The sequence below is a fragment of the Chiloscyllium plagiosum genome, chromosome 3, assembly GCF_004010195.1.
Source record: "Chiloscyllium plagiosum isolate BGI_BamShark_2017 chromosome 3, ASM401019v2, whole genome shotgun sequence".
Taxonomy (NCBI): Eukaryota; Metazoa; Chordata; class Chondrichthyes; order Orectolobiformes; family Hemiscylliidae; genus Chiloscyllium; species Chiloscyllium plagiosum.
This window is the reverse complement of record NC_057712.1, coordinates 50825087-50846450: the sequence shown is the minus strand read 5'-3', so window position 1 is coordinate 50846450 and position 21364 is coordinate 50825087. Positions and strand designations below refer to the sequence as shown.

Genomic DNA, 21364 nt, shown 5'->3' with positions numbered 1-21364 from the left:
TAGAGCTCTGACCTCACCATCATCAGAACTATGAAACTCGCGACTGGTTTCATTTTAGGAACAGATAGCCCACCTAACTATAAATAACGCTCCTGGTACAGCTTAGTTTCTTTAATCAATCCAGGTTTAGGTGTAACAACCAACAGGAAATGTCCAAAAGAATAAAGAACAGCTCAAACTATTGAATTAGAATTAGATTTTATTGTCAGGCAATGGTATAGGAATATAGGAGTACAGTTAACAAGTGTACAGTCACAATTCTCGGGCACCATTTGGTTACAAAAAACAGAATTTTTAAAAATATAGAAATAAAAAAAAGCGCAAAAAGAATCAAAATTGGCCAGATCTTAAAGTCCCATCTCAATGACGCTGTGTGGATCGCGCAGCCTCCGACACAGGCACCTGGGCCTACCTGCGGCCTGCAGTCTTTCACTGCCACGGCCGTCTCTGAACACCGGGAGAAGCTTTACAGTCGCTGCTGCCTCCAATCGCACGGAGGAGATGGGCGTTGCCGCTGCTGACCACGCCATGGAGGAGTCATGACCATCCTGCTGACTCAGAGGCTGCCGTCCTTGATCGACGGGAAGAGTTGCGAACTTGCTGCTATGTCCAACCGCCGGGAGGCTGCCACAGTTTCGCGAACGGCCCACACTCGCTGCCTTGCAATGCTGATGCGCCTACCTCAAAAGGTTTTAAAAGACGAAAAGTAGAAAAAACAACGAAAGCAGATGAGAGCGGACGAGCCCCAGGCTCAGACGGCCGAAAACAGTCCTGCTGATCCGTCGCCAACTTGATGAAAGGTGTCTGAGCTTATTGGTAACTAAATATGAGCTGACCACACATCCACCAACAATGTACAGCTATATTAGTCGCCAACACTGCATTGTTCAAAGCTAGTGCTTCCAAATAAACCTGTTGGACTATAACCCGTTGTCGTGTGATTTTTAACTTTGTTCTTCCTTGTGTTTGTTTGTATTTATTTTTATCTTTCTTCAATTTCTGAGTAGGTAATCATTTTAGATAGTTGATGCTGTCAATTGGGACCCACGTGCTGCCCCGTGGGAACAGCATGGTCAGAGTTCAATTATCCTATTTTGCTGATGCTCATTTGACTCCAAGAGGAAGGACTGTAGCCTGAACAGCTAGGCCCAAAACCAGAATTGCAACCTTTGAGCAGCCAGGCCTGATGGGACTTTTGGGATACGTCAAGCACAAAGCCTTCAAATAAGAGAAAGGCAGGTAAAGTCCAGCCCATACTTGCCCTGGAAAATGAGACTGGTTTTGTGTATTGGAGCCCCAGGCTCCTGCTATGATCACATATGGGGAGGCGAAATTCCCTTAACACATCAGCTCCAGTGTCTTGCGTATACATCATCACAGATCCCACTGAACTGAAGACTGACTGGCTGAGAAATAGTGAACAAACTGGAAGCAGACACCAGGGAGGGATAAGAAGCAACACCTCCTGATTTGACATGGCTCAGCTGTGGAGCTCCAACTACCTGGAAAGTGGGGGAGAGAGAAGACAACCACCTGCGAGACCAACCTTCACCAAGTTCAAAGTTGACCAGACAAACAGTCAAGTTTAACTACGCAGGTAATACCTGGTCCTAGTCTGGTAGCCAGCAGTAGTTTAGATAAAAGACTGCAAAGACAAAGATTTAACATTGCAATTTAACACAGCAATTAATGGAAGAACTTTGAACACTGTACAAACAGGTCCTTCTACACTATTGCTGCACTGACTACGAAACCATGCTAAATCAATCCCGTCTGCCTGCATATGCTCCAAAATCTCTCTTTCCTGCCTATTCAGTGCTGCTTAAACATTGCTCCTGTGAAGCATCAGGAGTTTTATAGCAAAAAGGAGCCTTATGGCTCCTTATGCCTTATGGCTCCTTTTGCGTGTTTAGTGCATTTTGTGAATAAATTTGCACTGAACTGCATATCAACCCTTTATTTGTCTCACAAGTATAGTACTCGGAAAAAAAAGTTTACATAGAAACTGGTCCAAGTGTCCAAACCACGGAAAACAACTGTATGCAATTTTGGTCACCACACTACCGGAAGGACAACTGCACTGCAGAGGGTGTACAGGAGATTCACCAGGATGTTGCCTGGGATGAAAAGTCTCTATTATGACTGGATAGCCTCAGTTTGTTTTCCTTGGAGCAAAGAAAGCTGAGAGGGGATCTGATTGATGCATACAAAATTATGAGAGGCATAGACAAGGTTCAACATTCGTATCATTTTCACCTGGCAGACCAGAGGGCACAAGTTTAAGGTGAAGGGCCAGTGGTTTAGAGGAGATCAGAGGATTACTTTTTTCACGCAGGGGTAGTAGAAATATGGAACATGTTGCCTGAGAGTGTGGTGGAAGTAGATATTCTCAATATTTAAGTTGCATCTGGATAAGCACTTAAAATGCCAGGGCATAGTAGGTTATAGATCAAGAGCAGGTAAACAGGATTAGTATACTTTAATGTTTGTTGGTCAACACAGATGTGGTTTGTTTCTATGTTGTGTGGCTATGACTAGGGACTTGGAGGCAGCCATTCTAGGTTTAGCAGAGTCAGGATCCTCCGTAAAAGGAGTGAAAAACTGAATGTTGGGCACCCCGCTACTTGTCCTGTCCCTCCTGTCCTTTCAAGGTCAGTTTTCCTTCTGGAATAATAAAGAGACAGGTAGAAAGGAAGATGAAAGTGGGTGACACAGTTATTTCTTCTGGTGCAGGTGGGGAAGTATCCCAAGCAAGTGAGCAATTAGGTCGAGCAGAGGGCATACAGGATTAGTGGTGTCAGAGGTTGGAGTAGGTGAGAGTGAATGAGGGAAGATACTGCAGGCAATTAGAGTAATACAGCACAAGCCTTAATGAGAAGAGGTTGCAGTAGCAGTGGTAGGTTGAGTGAGAGTGAAGTGGAGAAAGCCATTAATCTTATATCTACAGTGCTGGGTATTTCTCCAAACTTGAGACTGCTTTAACCTGGGTGGCTAATCAGACCACATTGGCGATGGTCTGATGTCACGGCCTCCACTGTTAGTCCTTGGGGATGAGTCCTGTCTCAGTATCAGCCTACAAAACAGAACCTCCAGGTCCCTGTACACAAAGTAGGGCATTGATTTCCCTGCCAGCCATGCCTGGAGCAAATGTCAAGAGAAGTTTGGTGAATTTGGGGTATGGATTGAATTGCTCCAGGAACAGAGGGGGTGGAAATCAGACTTGAGACACAGGAGCATGGTAGGTAATTAATGTGGTGAGCTTGGTACCATACGAGAAAACACTTTAGGAGTCAAAGCAAAAACCTCTCCAGAAAAACCAGACACCTCAAACTTGGCTAAAAACAAAGTGTAAGAATTAACCCTGAATCCATTGTCTTTCTTTTACTTCCTTTGAGGAGATGCTCAACTCATAATAGTTTAAAGTTTCAATTTCAATGCATGAAGTAATCATATGCGTACGTACGTGCGTTTCAGTTATTATTTTGCTTCAAAGTTTGTGCGAAGATTTGTAGCTCGGGTGCTCGTTGTTGTGGTTCTGTTTGCCGAGCTGGAAGATAACAGCGCTGACATGCACAACACCTGCAATGCACCACTTTAATACGTGCCTGGATTATGTCGTATGTGCTCATTGGAGGGGGACTCAAAGCCACAATCGTCTGACTCCGGATGTGGAAATGCTGGCAACTGAGTTACATCATACCAAGGGAGCCCTGGACCTGTCTGAGTGAGAGGGAAATGGCTGCAGAGCTCAATATGAGGGGAAGTAATATGGAGGCTAGAATTTGAAGAGGTCAAGTAAATTGTGTCATACACGATATTAATGTGTCGGAGACTGCAAGGAGGAAGAGTTAATATCAATGCAGGGAGAGCATGGAGGAGAAACATAAAAGAAAAACTAATAAGTTCAAGGCTGAAAGCTGAATCTGAGCTCAAGGATATTAGAGTCATAGAGTTATACAGCATAGAAACAGACCCTTCGGTCTAACTCGTCCATATAATATAGAACCTAGAACAGTACAGCCAATGATGTTGCACCGAACACAATGCCAAATTAAACTAATTCCCTCTGCCTGCCCTTGGTCCATATCCCTCCATTCCTTGCATATTCATGTGCCGATGTAAAAGTTTCTTAAATGCCCTATCTGCCTCCACCACCACCTCTAACAGTGCATTCCAGACTCCTACCACTCTCTGGCTCAGTGGTTAGCACTGCTGCCTCACAGCACCAAGGATCTGGGTTTGATTCCAGCCTCGGGTGACTGTCTGACTGGAGTTTGCACATTCTCCCCGTGTCTGCGTGACTTTCCTCTGGGTGCTCTGGTTTCCTCCTACAATCCAAAGATGTGCAGGTTAGGGCAATTAGCCGTACTAAATTGCCCATTGTGTTCAGGGATGTGTAAGTTAGGTGCATTAGTCTGAGGTAAATGTAGAATAATAGGGTCTGGGTGGGTTACTCTTTGGAGGGTCAGATTGGACTTGTTGGGCCAAATGGCCTGTTTGCACACTGTTAAGGATTTTATGATTCTATCTCCTTTGAGCTTTCCCCCTCTCACCTTGAATGCATGCCCCCTAGTTTTAGGCATTTAATTCGACTGGGACAACACTACTATCATAGGGCAAGCCAGACAGAGAACAGCCAGGGAATTCCTAGAGGCATGGCATTCATCCACAAACTCCATCAACAAACACATCGACCTGGACCCAATATACCAGCCACTACAGTGGACAGCTGAAACTGACAACCGGAAGCGGCAGGGACAGACCACTATAAACACCGGAGGAAACATCAAAGAAGCGCTTCGCAGGAGGCTCCCAAGCACTGATGATGTCGCCTAGCCAGGGGATGAAACGTTTGCAACAAAAACTTCCAGCTCGGCGAACAGAACCACAACATTATTTTGCTTGTTTATGCTGTTGATTTTTTTGATCACTTAAATTCCATATTATCTAGAAATGTAATGCTTTCCTTTTGCACTGTGACCTGAAGTTTAATGGAAAGGCGATGTTTCTTGGCAACATTGATTAATTCTACTAATTATGCTTCTGTCAAGGTTCTAACACTTAATATGTTACTCATATCTACAGAAACTCATCAATGGCCACTTAAAATACACTCTCTTTCCAGTCTGCCATCTATATGTTTGCAGAGGCTGGGGGGAGTTTCTCATTCATAGCTGTGCCTTTGCTTTGAGCTCAGTCATTTTTTGCTATACCTAAATTCAATAACTATACTATAGCTTCATTGGGTTTGTCAGGCTAGGGAATTTTATTAGATATTTTAGCAGCCTGTATACTTCAATTTCTATATTAGTGTGCAGATTGTTAACGGCAATAGTAGACACAGTTACAGTGAGTGAGTTAACAGCCTCTATGAAGTGATAAGTATCTTTAACAAAACTGCTCTTATGCTAGGGGAGTTCCAATCTACATCTCACTAAAATACTAAAGATAACACAAGGCAGCACATCAACTTGGAAAGAAAATCATGAGAATGTGAAGTACAGCTGAAATCCGTTATAACGCAGGCAGTGGAATTCAATAAGTGTAACCATTTTATTTATAGCTGGATTGCATAAGTTAGAAAATTATTTATCTTACATTTAATGACCAAAATGAAGGTTGAAATAAAGATTTCCCTATTTTGGAAACCACAACAGCTCCATGCCATAATGAAATTCACAGTATATGGAACCACATTGTAATATACTTCTATTATTTACGTGAATTAACCCACTTATTATTTGATGGTAAGCTTGGTACTGCACAATTAATTTGAATGTATACCCCTCCTTGAACAATCACATCTTTGGAAGCAGTATTCTGACATGTTTGTCAGAAATCACTTTAAGAAAGGTATTGAAGGGAAATAAACTTGCAATTGCCAGGACAAAACTAAAAATACTGGAGAATGTAAATTACTTGCAGATTTTTTTTAGAAAAGAGGCTGCAGATGAAAATAAATCATTTCCAGCAAGTAACTTCCCCCACCCCCTACCCCACCCCCACCACCACCCATCTGATGAATCAGTACTCCATGTCAAACACGATTGGGAGAACCAAATGCAAATGGCAAGAATGCAGAATGAACACTGAACGAGGGAATTCAACAATTTATCTGCTGCAAGAATGAAACTGCACAATCATTCTGGAGATGAAATCCCATCTTCACGCTGACCTGCATTGTGCAGAATAGGACAGATTGAGCAGATCTAGCAACTGGGCATCCATGAGGTGCTGTGGGCTGTCAACAGCAGAACTGTCCTCCAATACAATATGAAACCTAAAGGCCGCACTAATATTCCGCACTCCACCATTACCATTAAACCAGGTGATCTCTTTTTTTGTGGTGCTTGACTTGTGTAAAAATCGACTTACAAGTAGACTCAACTGGGAGAAAGTGAGGACTGCTGACGCTGGAGATCAGGGTCGAAAAGTGTGGTGCTCCTTCCCACCTATCCGCTCCACCCTCCTTTCTGACCTATCACCATCACCCTTCAATCTACCTATCGCATTCCCAGCTACTTCCACACCCCCCACCCAACAACCCTACCCCCTGCCCTCCCAGTTATCTCTCAGCCGGCTTGGTCCACCCACTCATTCCTGATGAAGAGGTTATGCTCGAAACATAAACTCTCCTGTTCCTCAAACGCTTCCAGCTTCACACTTTTCAACTTACAATTTGACTCAAATAGAACCCATTTGCAACCCTGGGACTGCCTGCACGTGGTTCTTCAGAGAGGATGCAGCGTGTTCTCAAGGGTGAGAGGACCCAGCAGGAGGTCATTGTACACATTGGAACCAATGACATAGGAAGGGAAAAGGATGATATTCTGAAGGGAGAATATAGAAAGTTAGGCTGGAATTTAAAAAGGAGGTCCTCGAGAGCAGTAATAAATGGATTACTACTGATGCTACGAGCTAGTGAGGGTAGGAATAGGATGATAGAGCAGATGAATGCATGGCTGAGGAGCTAGTGTTTGGGAGAAAGATTCACACTTTTGGATCATTGGAATCTCCTCTGCAGTAGAAGTGACCTGCACAAGAAAGATGGATTGCACCTAAATTGGAAGGGGACTGGGAGGGAGATTTGCTACAGCTGCTCGGGTGGATTTAAAATAGTAAGAGTGTGTGTTTTGGGGGGACAGGGAGATAGTGAGGAAAGAGATCAATCTGCGACAGGTACAGTCGAGAAAAGAAGTGAGACAAACAGTCAGGGCAGGCATGGACACAGCAGAGAACAAGGTAGGACTGACAAATAAAACTGCATTTATTTCAATGCAAAAGGCCTAACAGGGAAGGCAGATGAACCCGGGGCATGGTTAGGAACATGGGACTGGGATATCATAGCAATTACAGAAATGTGGCTCAGGGATGGACAGGACTGGCAGCTTAATGTTCCAGGATACAAATGCTACAGGAAGGACAGAAAGAGAGGCAAGAGAGGAAGTGGAGTGATGTTTTTGATAAGGGGTAGCATTACAACTGTACTGAGGGAGGATATTCCCGGAAATACATCCAAGGAAGTTATTTGGGTGGAACTGAGAAAAAGAAAAGGGATTATCACCTTATTGTGATTGCGTTTTAGCACCCCCAATAGTCAGAGGGAAATTGAGACACAAATTTGTAAGGAGATTTCAGTTATCTATAAGAATAATAAGGTGGTTATAATCGGGAGTTTTAACCAAACATGACTGGGACTGCCATAGCGTTAAGGGTTTAGATGGAGAGGGATTTGTTAAGTATATACAAGAAAATTTTATGATTCAGTATGTGGATGTACTCACTAGAGAAGGTGCAAAACTTAACCTACTCTTGGAAAATAAGGCAGGGCAGGTGACTGAGGTGTGAGTAGGCGAGCACTTTGGGGCCAGCGACCATAATTCTATTAGTTTTAAAATAGTGATATGAAAGGATAGACCAGATCTAAAAGATGAAGTTCTAAATTGGACAAAGGCTAATTTTGATCGTATTAGTCAAGAACTTTCAAAAGCTGATCAGGGGCAGATGTTCACAGGTAAAGGGACGGCTGGAAAATGGGAAGCCTTCAGAAATGAGATAACTAGAGTCCACAGATGGTATATTCCTGTTAGGGTGAAAGGAAAGGCAGATAGGTATAGGGATTACTAGATAACTAAAGAAATTGGAGGATTTGGTTAAGAAAAGTAAGGAAGCATATGTCAGGTATAGGCGGGATGGATTAGGTGAATCCTTAGAAGAGTATAAAGGCAGTAGGAGTATATTTAAGAGAGAAATCAGGAGGGCAAAAAGGGGACATGAGATAGCTTTGGCAAATAGAATTAAGGAGAATCCAAACGGCTTTTACAAATACATTAAGGAGAAAAGAGTAACTAGGAAGAGAATACAGTCCCTTAAAGATCAGCCTTTGTTTGGAGCCGCAGGAGATAGGGGAGATACTAAAGTAGTATTTTGGATCAGTGTTTACTCTGAACATGGAAGGTATAGAATGTAAGGAAATAGATGGTGACATCTTGAAAAATGTCAAGATTACAGAGGAGGAAGTGCTGGATGTCTTGAAACGCATAAAGGTGGATAAATCCCCAGGACCTGATCAGGTGTACAAGAGACAATAGACAACAGGTGCAGGAGTAGGCCATTCTGCCCTTCGAGCCTGCACCACCATTCAATATGATCATGGCTGATCATTCTTAATCAGTATCCTGTTCCTGTCTTATCTCCATAACCCTTGATTCCACTATCCTTGAGAGCTCTATCCAAATCTTTCTTAAATGAATCCAGAGACTGGGCCTTCACTGCCCTCTGGGGAAGAGCATTCCACACAGCCACCATTCTCTGGGTGAAGAAGTTTCTCCTCATCTCTGTCCTAAATGGTCTACCCTGTATTTTTAAGCTGTGTCCTCTGGTTCGGCACTCACACATCAGCAGAAATATGTTTCCTGCCTCCAGTGTGTCCAATCCTTTAATAATCTTATATGTCTCAATCAGATCCTCTCTCAGTCTTCTAAACTCAAGGGTATACAAGCCCAGTCGCTCCAGTCTTTCAGCATAAGGTAGTCCCGCCATTCCAGGAATTGACCTCGTGAACCTATGCTGCACTCCCTCAATAGCCAGAATGTCTTTCCTCAAATTTGGAGACCAGAACTGCACACAATACTCCAGGTGTGGTCTTACCACGGCCCTGTACAGCTGCAGAAGAAACTCTTTGCTTCTATACTCAATCCCTCTTGTTATGAAGGCCAGCATGCTATTAGCCTTCTTCACTACCTGCTCTACCTGCATGCTTACCTTCATTGACTGGTGTACAAGAACACCCAGATCTCTTTGTACTGCCCCTTTACCTAAATTGATTCCATTTAGGTAGTAATCTACCTTCCTGTTCTTGCCACCAAAGTGGATAACCATATATTTATCCACATTAAACTGCATCTGCCATGTATCTGACCACTCACCTAACCTGTCCAGGTCACCCTGTAATCTCCTAACATCCTTCTCACATTTCACCCTGCCACCCAGCTTAGTATCATCAGCAAATTTGCTAATGTTATTACTCATACCATCTTCTATATCATTAATATATATTGTAAAAAGCTGCGGTCCCAGCACTGATCCCTGCGGTACCCCATTGGTCACTGCCTGCCATTCCGAAATGGAGCACTTTATCACTACTCTTTGTTTCCTGTCAGCCAACAAACTTTCAATCCAAGTTAGTACTTTGCCCCCAGTACCATGCGCCCTAATTTTGCTCACTAACCTCCTATGTGGGACTTTATCAAAAGCTTTCTGAAAGTCCAGGTACACTATATCTACTGGATCTCCCTTGTCCATCTTCAGAGTTACATTCTCAAAAAATTCCAGAAGATTAGTCAAGCATGATTTCCCCTTCATAAATCCATGCTGACTCTGACCTATTCTGTTACTATTATCCAGATGTGTCATAATTTAATCCTTTATAATAGACTCCAGCATCTTTCCCACCACTGAGGTCAGACTAACTGGTCTATAATTTCCTGCTTTCTCTCTCCCACCTTTCTTAAAAAGTGGTACAATATTATCCACCCTCCAATCCGCAGGAACTGATCCCGAATCTATCGAACTCTGGAAAATAATCACCAACGCATCCACGATCAACTCTGTGGGAAGCTAGAAATGATTGCTGGGCCTCTTGTTGAGATATTTGTATCATCGATACTCACAGGTGACGTGCTGAAAGACTGGAGATTGGCTAACGTGGTGCCACTGTTTAAGAAGGGTGGTAAGGACAAGCCAGGGAACTATAGACCGGTGAGCCTGGTGTTGGTGGTGGGCAAGTTGTTGGAGGGAATCCTGAGGCACAGGATGTACATGTATTTGGAAAGGTAAGGACTGATTAGGGATAGTCAACATGGCTTTGCGCGTAGGAAATCACGTCTCACAAACTTGATTGAGTTTTTTTGAAGAAGAGGATTGATGAGGGCAGAGCGGTAAACTTCAGTAAAGGCATTCGACAAGGTTCCCCATGGGAGACTGATTAGCAGGGTTAGGTCTCTTGGAATACAGGGAAAACGAGCCATTTGGATATAGAACTGGCTCAAAAGGTAGAAGGGTGGTGGTGAAAAGTTATTTTTCAGACTGGAGGCCTGTGACCAGTGGAGTGCCACAAGGATTAGTGCTGGATTCACTGCTTTTTATCATTTATATAAATGATCTGGAGGTGAACAAAGGAGGTATAGATAGTAAGATTGCAGATGACACCAAAATTGGAGGTGTAGTGGACAATGAAGGTTACCTCAGATTACAATGGGATCTTGATCAGACAGTCCAATGAGCTGAGGAGTGGCAGATGGACATTAATTTAGATAAAATGCAAGGTCCTTCATTTTGGGAAAGCAAATTTTAGCAGGACTTATAGACTTAACGGTAAGGTCCAAGGAAGTGTTGCTGAAGAGAGACCTTGGAGAGCAGGCTCATAGCTCCTTGAAAGTAGAGTCACAGGTAGATAGGATAGTGAAGGCGGCATTTGGCATGTTTCCTTTATTGGTCAGTGTATTGAGTACAGGAGTTGGGACATCCTGTTGCGGCTGCACAGTACATTGGTTAGGCCACTGTTGGAATATTGTGTGCAATTCTGGTATCCTTTCTATGGGAAGGATGTTGTGAAACTTGAAAGGGTTCAGAAAAGATTTACAAGGATATTGCCAGAGTTGGAGGATTTGAGCTATAGGGAGAGGCTGAATAGGCTCTGTCTGTTTTCCCTGGAGCGTCAGAGGCTATGGGGTTAACTTATAGAGGTTCATAAAATTATGAGGGGCATGGATAGGGTAAATAGACAAGGTCTTTTCCTGGGGTGGAGGAGACCGGAACTAGAGGGCATAGATTTAGGGTGAGAAGGGAAAGATATAAAAGAGACCTAAGTGGCAACCTTTTCACGCAGAGCGTGTTGCATGTGTGGAATGGGCAGCCAGAGGAAGTGGTGAGGCTGGTACAATTGTAACATTTAAAAGGCATCTGGATGGATATATAAATAGGAAGGGTTTGGAGGGATATGGGCCGGGCTCTGGCAGGTGGGACTATTTTGGGTCGGGATATCTGGTCGGCATGGACAAGTTGGACCGAAGGGTCTGTTTCCATGCTGTATATCTCTAGGACTCTATGACTATTGCATCTCAACCTTTTGAATAAAGAATTCTGGGAAACACACTTATTCCAATTACAAAGATCTATATTAAAAGCTGCAACTAACAAGTTCTCCTTTTACACAAAAATTCCCATCTTGTGAAAGTTCAATGCAATGAAATTGCTTTCCTTTATTCTTCAAGTTATTTGGAACAACACAAAGCTTTAATGTTGCAATTCCCAGAGATTTGCTTTAAAAATTAAATTAGTACAAAGAAACATTAGCTTAATGCAATCATTAAAATTTATTTCAGATAATAATTATAAACTACATTAACAATTGTCTTCATTACAGTCGAAAAACAGCTACAACTGCAAACTTGAAACCATGAAAAATCTCAAAGAGAGGTCTTTACTGGTCCTCAGTGCCATAACTGCTAAAATATGGTTACTAAGTCAACAACTTGAATCCTTCAATTCAAAATTGTCCCATACCTTGAAAGGTTTCTCCAGGGATAAAATGTTCAATGCAAAGCTCATCCTAAAAGGAACGATCCTGCAAAATCTAGCTCCCAGCATAAATTAAACACAAGCAAATCTAATACTTACAGAATTTCCAAGTCCTTGTATGTTCTACTAAAAATGATAAATATAGTCCTAGTTATATTACAATTTAATGGTAAAGTGTATTGGAAGTGCACACTTTCTAATTTAATTTGTATGGAAGTCAGACTATCAGAACCATGTCAACAAAATAAGCTGCTTTACATTTCACTTCCCCCAGAAAAGTGTCTCCCTTATGTTCACACTTCCAAAATAAGTCATTTGAAATAGGTAATTGCCCTTGACGAATTATTTGATTTTACCGCTGTCGTGCTCTGCTGCCAAACTGAACACTCGATCAATAGGAGCAAAGGATAGAAATCCAAACAACATCAATTCGACTTGTAGATATACTTTTTTCATTCAGCTTAGACAGCTGAACCCACAAGAGTTTCCTGATTTCCGCAGTGTAAAAATAAACATATAAATATGGAATCCATAACAATCAACATCACTAGCAAAAAGTACTGAGCAAAATATTAGGATGCAGGAACACGGGATTAGTGCACTTTTAATGGTACTTATGACAGTGCAGACTCGATGGGGTGAAGAGCTTTTTCTGTGCTGTATGAATCCATGAAGGCAGGGAAGATGAGGGGTTTTGATGGCCTCTGGGATCTTGAAGGAAGTGGCAGCAGAGATTATAGAATAGAACAGAACAGAATATAGAATCCCCAGAGTGTGGAAACAGGCCATTTGGCCCAACAAGTCCACACCAACCCTCCAAAGAGTAACCCATCAAGACCCATTCCTTTACCTTATTATTCTACATTTCCCTAAACGATACACATCACCTACATATCCCTGAATACTACAGGCAATTTAGCATGGCCAATTCACCTAACCTGCATATCTTTGGAGTGGGAGGAAACCAGAGCTCCTGGAGGAAATCCAAGCAGACATGGAGAAAATGTGCAAACTCCACACAGACAGTCACCCAAGGTTGGAATCAAACCCGGGTGCCTGACGCTGTGAGGCAGCAGTGCTAACCACTGGTCATAACATTCCAAAATTTCCTGAATACAGGAAAGAATCCAGTGGAAAATGTTATTATGGTGATCTTTAAAAAGGGAAGGAGGCAGAAAAAATGAACCTATAGCCCAGTTAAATATCTGTCATTGGGAAATTATTAGAATCTATGAAGGAAGCAATAACAGGTCATTTGGAAAAACAAAATGCAATCCAAAGTCAGAATGGTTTTGAGTAACAGGTCACATTAATAGCTTGCTAGAGTGCTTTGCAGTTGTAACAAGCAAATTGGATAGTGGAGATCTTTCAAATGTAGTGTGTGTGGACTTTGATAAGGTGCTGCACAAAATATTTTCTTTAACCTAAACAACCTGTGTCAGTGATGTTATTACACACATCTGGGGAAGGTAGGACTTGAACACAGGCCTTCTGATCCAGGAATAGGGACTCTGCCACTGCACCACAAGAGGACCTCCAGGTGCTGCACAAAAGGTTAATGCACAAAGTAAGACCACATGGGGGTGAGGCAATTTATTCACTTGGATTTCTGTTGGCTTACCAACAGAAAGCTGACAGTTGGGATTAATGATGCTCTTTCTGGTTGTTAAGATGTGACTAGTAAGATAATAACTATTTATAATCTAAATAATGACTTGGATGCAGGATCAGAGGAAATATAACCAAATTTGCATATTACATTAAAAAATAAGTTGCGATAAAGAAATCAGAAATTTACAAATGGATATGGTAGCTTAGATGAATGGGCCAACATTTAACATGGATAAGAACAATTATTGTTGAAAGAACAGAAAGGCAAATTATCTTAATGGAGAGAGAAACCCTGACCCTGCTGCGTCAGGGTTGGTGATTGCTTTAAAATGGGCGGCATGGTGGCACAGTGGTTAGCACTGCTGCCTCACAGCACCAGAGACCCAGGTTCAATTCCCGCCTCGGGCAACTGCCTGTATGGAGTTTGCATGTTCTCCCCGTGTCTGTGTGGGTTTCCTCTGGGTGCTCCGGTTTCCTCCCACAGTCCAAAAATGTGCAGGTTAGGTGAATTGGCCATACTAAATTGCCCATAGTATTAGGTGAAGGGGTAAATGTAGGGGAATGGGTCTGGGTGGGTTGCCCTTCGGAGGGTCGGTGTGGACTTGGGCTGAAGGGCCCGTTTCCACACTAAGTAATCTAATCTAAAATTCAGCGTACTTCAGTGCAAAGGAATCTGAATATCCTCATGCATGAATTGCAGATAATTAGTGTGCAGGTACAGTAATTAATTTGGAAGGCAATTAGAATTTTGGCATTTATTGCCAAAAGAATAGAATATTAATTAGGAAAGTATTACTGCAGATGTACAAGATATTAGTGAGCCGGCATCTGGAGAAGTGTGTACAGTTTTGATCCCCTTCCTCGATAAGGGAAGTTGTTGCAACAGAGGTAGTTCAGAGGAGATTCAATAGATTAATTCCAGTTTATCTTATGAAGAGTGTTTCAGCAGTTAGACCTACTCTCTCTGAAGTTTAGAAGAATGAGGGGAGATCTAATTAAGATATACAAGATACAAAAGGGGACTGACTAGTATACGTGGACAGGATGTCCCACAAGAGAAAACAATCTGGAACAAGTAGCCATTGTTTTAGATCAGCTTTCCTAAAAGTAAGATCAGGAGAAATTACTTCTCAAAGGGCCGTGGATCTGTGGAATTCAGCATAGGGTGTAGTGGATGCCAGGACATGGAGTACATTTAAGGAGGAGGCAGACACATTTTTAATTCCTAACAGGTTGAAGGGTTGTGGGTAGTAGGCAGGCAAGTGGAGTTGAGGCTGAGATGGGATCAGCCATGATCATACTGAATGGCAGACCAAGCTTGCCAAGGGGTGTAGTTGTAGTGGAGGCAGTTCAGACGAGATTCGCTAGATTAATTGCAGAGGTAAGCAATTCATCTTAAGAAGAAGCATAGAGCGGTTGGACATATACGCTGAGGTTTAGAAGAATGAGCGGAGATCTAATTGAGACATCCAATCACCAAATTCCATACTCCTGCTCCTAGTTCTTATGTTAACTTTGAACAAACAGTACTATCCCTGACATTTTTCCCTTTTAAACAAAGGGTTTGTTAGAATTGTATTCCATCATGTAATAGATGAAACCACAAAGAATGTAGCTTCATTGCTTGGTGCACTAATTGAGATACAGGGCAACTCTTGCAACAATACAATTACCTCCATAAATTTATACAAGTTACAACTAGAACGTCATCTTCATTTTGTTACTCGAAAAGGTCTCCGACCAATAAATGACTGGAGATTTTAACAATGGCATCCAACTAATCCCTACAATATCCTTCATGGTATTTTGATAAGATTAAAATTAGTGTAAAGCTGTATTTAAAGTAAATATTTCCATTTTATTTCGTTCCTCACCTAAGAAATTATGCTAAAGCTCTTATTACCTAAAAATAAACTGCTTACCAACATTTTGTAAATAAAAATGTATTGATTACAGTGCTGATTACTGACAGAATTGTGGATTATTCAGACCATTGTCTCTCTGCTGGTCCTCTGCAAGAGCAAGTCAACTAGCACAACCCTCATGTCTTTTCCCATTATCTTGCTTTTTTATTCCTTTTCAATTAATGATTTAATTCTGTTTAGAATGCTGCAATTGAATTTGCCTCTACTACACCTTAAGCAGTGGATTCCAGATTCTAACTATCCACTACATAATACGATTTTTCTTCAGGTTGTCATTGCTTTTTAAGTAAATCATCTTTGGTCAGTATCTTCCAAGTCAAGCCTTCCACCAACAGGACCAGCTTCGCTCAATCTATTCTGGCCAGACCTCATACAATTTTGGATACCTCTTAAAATTTTAATACAGCACTCTCTTAATTTTGAAGGGGAACACCAATCTCTTCTCTGAAGTATAAAAAAGAACTGCGGATGCTGGAAATCTGAAACAAAAACAAATTGCTGGAGGAACTCAGGTCTAGCAGTATCTGTGAAGAGGAAGCAGAAGGATCACTCAACTCGAAACGTTTACTCTTGGTTTCTCTCCCAGATGCTGCCAGACCCGCTGAATTCGTACAGCAATTTCTGCTTTTGACTCACTTCCATTTATAGAACTGAATATTCTCACGATTGTTTCATTCCTGTGAATCTTCATTGCACCCTCTCCAATGTGTTCAGCCTTTAAAGCCTGTTTTATTTACAGGTTTACTGTAATTTGTGCTTTTGTACTCTCCAGTCCTTTCGATAAAGCCCAGGAGAACCCTTGTTTTTAACGTACAATCTTCCTGTCATACCAGCTTCAAATGATGTGCATGTAAATCACAGGTCTCCATACTTATGAACACCCTTTAAGACTGTACTATTTATACTTTGATTTCTACTCTTAATTTTTATCACCAAAATGAATCACTTCACACTTCTCTGCATTAAATTTCATCTCTCAAATGCTTGTTATTCCACCAAGCCCTTTTTCTATGTTCTGGTAAATTGATTTCCTCAGTTCACAATTCTTTCAAATTCTTTCATGTCCACAAATGTTAAAATTACGTTCCACACATCAAAGTGTCACTAAAATATAGAAAGAATTACAGTTGTCACAAAAAAAAGCACAAAAATAAAGAATAGTATTCCATTCAGACCCTCAAGCCTGCCCTGCAATTTGATAAGATCATAATCAATCTGATCCTGGCCTTTACTTACCTGTGCAGCCCCTACACCCTTGACTCCCTTCTCAATCAAGAATCGAACTTAGCCTTAAAAACATTCAATTATCCTGTCTTCACTGCTCTCTGGGGAAGAGAATTTACCTAATGCCAACTCCTGGCAAACTTCCCTATAAACAATTCTTCAATTCAAAACACTTCATTATTGATTTGTGTCCTGCCACCAAATCAATTTCAAAACCAAGTTGATCCATATATCCATTTTATTCCACAAGTGTAATTTTACTCTCAAATCTGTTATGCAGCACTGCATCAAACTTTCTTTGGAAATTAAAGGTATACTTAATTTCATGCATTACCCTCACCTACCCTGATACTTTAAGAACAGACTTAAATGTGTTAACGAAAAAATGTGAATTAACAAATCTATGCTGATTTTCCCCAAGTAAGGTGTATTTCCATTTTTGACAGTTGACAGATGTCTGGCAAGTGGAGACTTTCAAAAGTGAGATAATGAGAGTGCAAGGACAGCATGCTCCTATTAGTGTGAAGGGCAAGGCTGGCAGGAGTAGGAAACATTAAAGATACTAAAGCCCTGGTCAAGAAAAAGGAGACATATGTCAGGCATAGACAGCTGGGATGAAGTGAATCCCTGGAGGAGAATGGAGGTGTAGAAGTACACTTAGGAGAGAGAAATCAGGAGGGCAAAAAGGGGACATGAAATAGCTTTGGCAGATAAGGTTAAGGAGAATCCAGAGGGATTCTACAAGTATATTAAGGGCAAAACAGTACCTAGGGAGAGAGTAGGGCCCCTTAAAGATCAATGAGGCCATCTATGGGTGGAAACACAGGAAATGGGTAAGATCCTGAAATAAATATTTCATGTCAGTATTTACTGTGGAGAAAGACATGGAAGCTAGGGAATTCAAGGAAATAAACCATGATATCTTGTAAAGAGTCCACGTTACAGAACAGGAAGTGCTGGATAATTTAATATGCATAAAGGTAGATAAAATCCCCAGGACCTGATCAAGTGTATTCTGGGACACTGTAAGAAGTTAGGGAAAAAATTGTGGGGCCCCTAGCTGAAACATTTGTATTAGCGACCATCACTAGTGAAGTGCCAGAAGACTGGAAGGTATTGTTGTGCCATTATTTAAGAAAGGCTGGAAGGAAAAGCCAGAGAACTGTAGATCAGTTAGCTTCACATCAGTGGTGGATAAGTCGTTGGAAAGGATTCTGAGAGACAGGATCTACATGCATTTGGAAAGACAAGGACTGATTAAGGGTAGTCAGCATGGCTTTCTGCATGGGGAATCGTGTCTCACAAACTTGATTGAGTTTTTTTTTTAAGAGGTGACCAAGAAGGTAGATGAAGGCAGAATGGTAGATGTTGTCGACATGGACTTTAGCAAAGTATTTGACAAAGTTCTGCATGGTAGACTAGTTAGTAAGGTTGGATCACGTGGGATCCAGGGAGAGCTAGCCAACTGGATACAAAATTGGCTTGATAGTAGGAGACAGAGGATGGTGGTAGAGGGTTGTTGTTGAAAATGGAGTCCATGACTAGGGGTGTGCCACAAGGATTGGTGCAGGGCCCACTGTTATTCAATATTTATACAAAAAATTGGATGAGAATATAGGAGGCAAGATTAGTAAGTTTGCAGATAATATCAAAATTGGTGGTATAGTCAATAGTGAAGAAACTTATTGAAAAGTACAATGGGTCTTGATCAATTAGACCAGTGGGCGAAGGAATGACACACTGAGTTTAATTGGGATAAATGCGAGGTGTTGTATTTTGGTAAAACAAACTTAATGGCCAGGCCCTGGGGAGCGTTGTCAAACAGAGAGACCTAGGGATGCACATACATAGTTCCTTGAAAGTGGTGTCACAGGTAGACAGGGTCATGATGTAGGCATTTGGCACATAAGCCATCATTGGTCAAACACTGAGTACAGGAATGGGAACGTCATGTTACAAGACATTGCTAAGGCCATGTTTCAAGTACGGCATACAATTCAGACTACCCTGCTGTAGGAAGGATTTAATTAAACTGGAAAGGGTGCAAAAAGATTTATCAGGATGTTACCAAGAACTGAAGGTTTGGAGCTCTAAGGAGAGGCTGGATGAACTGGGATCTCTCTTCTCTGGAGTGTAGGAAGCCGAGAGCCGACCTTATCAAGGTTTACAAAATCATGAGGGGCGTAGATAAGGTGAATTGCCAAAGTCTCTTTCCCAAGGTAGGGGAGTCCAAAACTGGTGGGGGGGGGGCGGGGGGGGGCATAGGTTTGAAATGAGAGGGGAAAAGATTTGACAGGGACTTGAGGGGCAGCTTTTTCACAAAGGGTAATGCATATATGGAATGAGCTGCCAAAGTCATAATAGTGCATACAATTACAACATTTAAAAGACATTTGGACAGGTACATGGATAAGTCGGTATAGAGGGATGTGGGCCAAATGTAGGCCAATGGAACTAGTTCAGTTCAGGAAACCTGATCGGCATGAAACAGTTTGGCCGAAGGGTCTGTTTCTGTGTTATATGATTCTACTCTATTTCAGAACCACCAGAACTGGATGTAACAATAAGTTGTGTCCAGAATTTTAACTTCTGGGAGCAAACTCAGACCTCTCTGATGTTTTGAAATTTTTTTGCAGAAAGCAAAGATACTACTTAAAATACGTTTCATACCATTTTTGCATTCTGCACAGATGTCCAACATAAGCAATAGAAAAGTAGCATGTTGTGCCCTGAGGCAAGGAGGAACAGCTAATATTGGATCACATTTACCTTACTTCCAAATGCTTAGAAAGTGCACTGGCGGCAAATGACTAAACCCTTATCCTGCTTCTAATAAGTAATACAAAAATAACTTCAATAGTTGTCTCTAGTACAAATAAAACACAATACATAATGCCAATCGAGTTGAAATAGTGTGAATTAACTTGAAAAATACTTCTCTATACTGCTTCATTCAGATCTTCAATCAGCAAAGGTGCTCCCAGAAGTACTAAACTGCATAAACAGATTTCATCACGCACAAACATGGGAACAAATTTCACCTAGTTATTTTGACAGTACCCTGAGCCCCAGGAGACAACAGCAGAACCAAGATCATTGCAAAATCATACACTATCATGACCTTGATATAGAATCTCCATCCCTACACAAAAGTTCTGCAATTCCATACCCAACACTACTGCTGAAGCACCATCAGAAGGATTACAGGTGCAGCACTGTCTCAACAACAGATGGGAATAAATGTGTTACGTATTGCCAATGAAAGCAATGATACTGCAAAGTAAAGCAAGCAAATGGTACTGTGCATTTGGGAGAGGGGGGAGAGGGGAGGGAGGGGTTGGAGGTCGTAGAAAGGGTGATGATAGTGAGGATGGGAAGAGGGAGAGTACAGGGAGAGTATGGGAGTGGGTAGGAGATGATGACAGTGGAGAGGAATGGGGTAATGGTGGGGATGCACTTCATGAGGGAGGCACTGAGATGCGTGTTGTCATATCGCCTTGAGACACCCAACACCAACCCCACCGACAACCATGCACCGCACAACCGCTACTCACTTCGAAAGAAGTTGAAAACGTCACCTGTACCTGACTCGACGCTGCTGCAACAAGACGTAAAGGATCCACTTTCAGCTGCTGCCGGCCACTCTTCTTCAGAGCTGAGTACTGGAGCCCGAAGTAAGGGGAGAGCCGCCGCCGCCAGGCCTCGACATCAGGAGCGGTGCGGGAAGCGAGAGAGAAGGAAACAAAGAGCAGCAGAGCTTGACCATCCGAGGTCTCTGTCCAGAGAGGGCAGCGAGCAAAGTTGAGGAAGTGCGTGACTGAACTGAAGGGTACACGAACGGTAAGCAGACAACGGGCGGCTTCTGCTTTCTGTCAGCTACAGGAGTATTGCCATGGTCTCGGGGCTGCAGTGCGCAGGCGCTGCAGCGAGTGCCATGGGGGCGGGGAAATGATCCTGGGCAGCAGCAACTTGAATACATTGTTCTTTCCGAGCAACTGTACACTTCCTTCAACAAGTACAATAAACACTTTACAATCACTACTCAGCACTCCATCAACAAGTAACCAGTGCACCAAGCTCTCTCATAGCAAGTATGCACTGCACAACATTGTACACCTTCCCTCCAGCAAGCGTAGCGTTCAGCGCGGAAACACTAAACTGATCCAGAGCCATTTGCCAGTATTTGGCCCATACTATATCTCTCTAAATCCTTCCTATTCAGATATCCATCCAGATGCTTTTTAAGTATTCACTTTACAATTACTACAGAGTTTTCTCTCAGTAGATATAAACTGTACAATCAGGACACAGCTGTCCCTCAACAAGTAGACAGCACTGAAAATGTGTTGCTGGAACAGCGCAGCAGGTCAGGCAGCATCCAGGGAACAGGAGAATCGACGTTTCGGGCATAAGCCCAACTTCAGGAATGAGGAAAGAAGGGCATTCCTGAAGAAAGGCTTATGCCCGAAACGTCGATTCTCCTGTTCCCTGGATGCTGCCTGACCTGCTGCGCTGTTCCAGCA

At 42.3% G+C, this 21364-nt stretch overlaps 1 protein-coding gene across 5 annotated transcripts in view; it reads right to left on the bottom strand.

The window, feature by feature from the left end:
- The window catches only part of fam135a (family with sequence similarity 135 member A), a 310864-nt gene extending 290095 nt beyond the window's left edge, over window positions 1-20769 (bottom strand). For all 5 annotated transcript variants that reach the window (XM_043681729.1, XM_043681723.1, XM_043681738.1 and 2 more), the window contains exon 1: window positions 20426-20769. The gene's annotated coding sequence lies outside the window, so the exon portion shown is untranslated. The remainder of the gene's footprint in view (window positions 1-20425) is intronic.
- Between the last annotated feature and the right edge of the window lie 595 nt (window positions 20770-21364).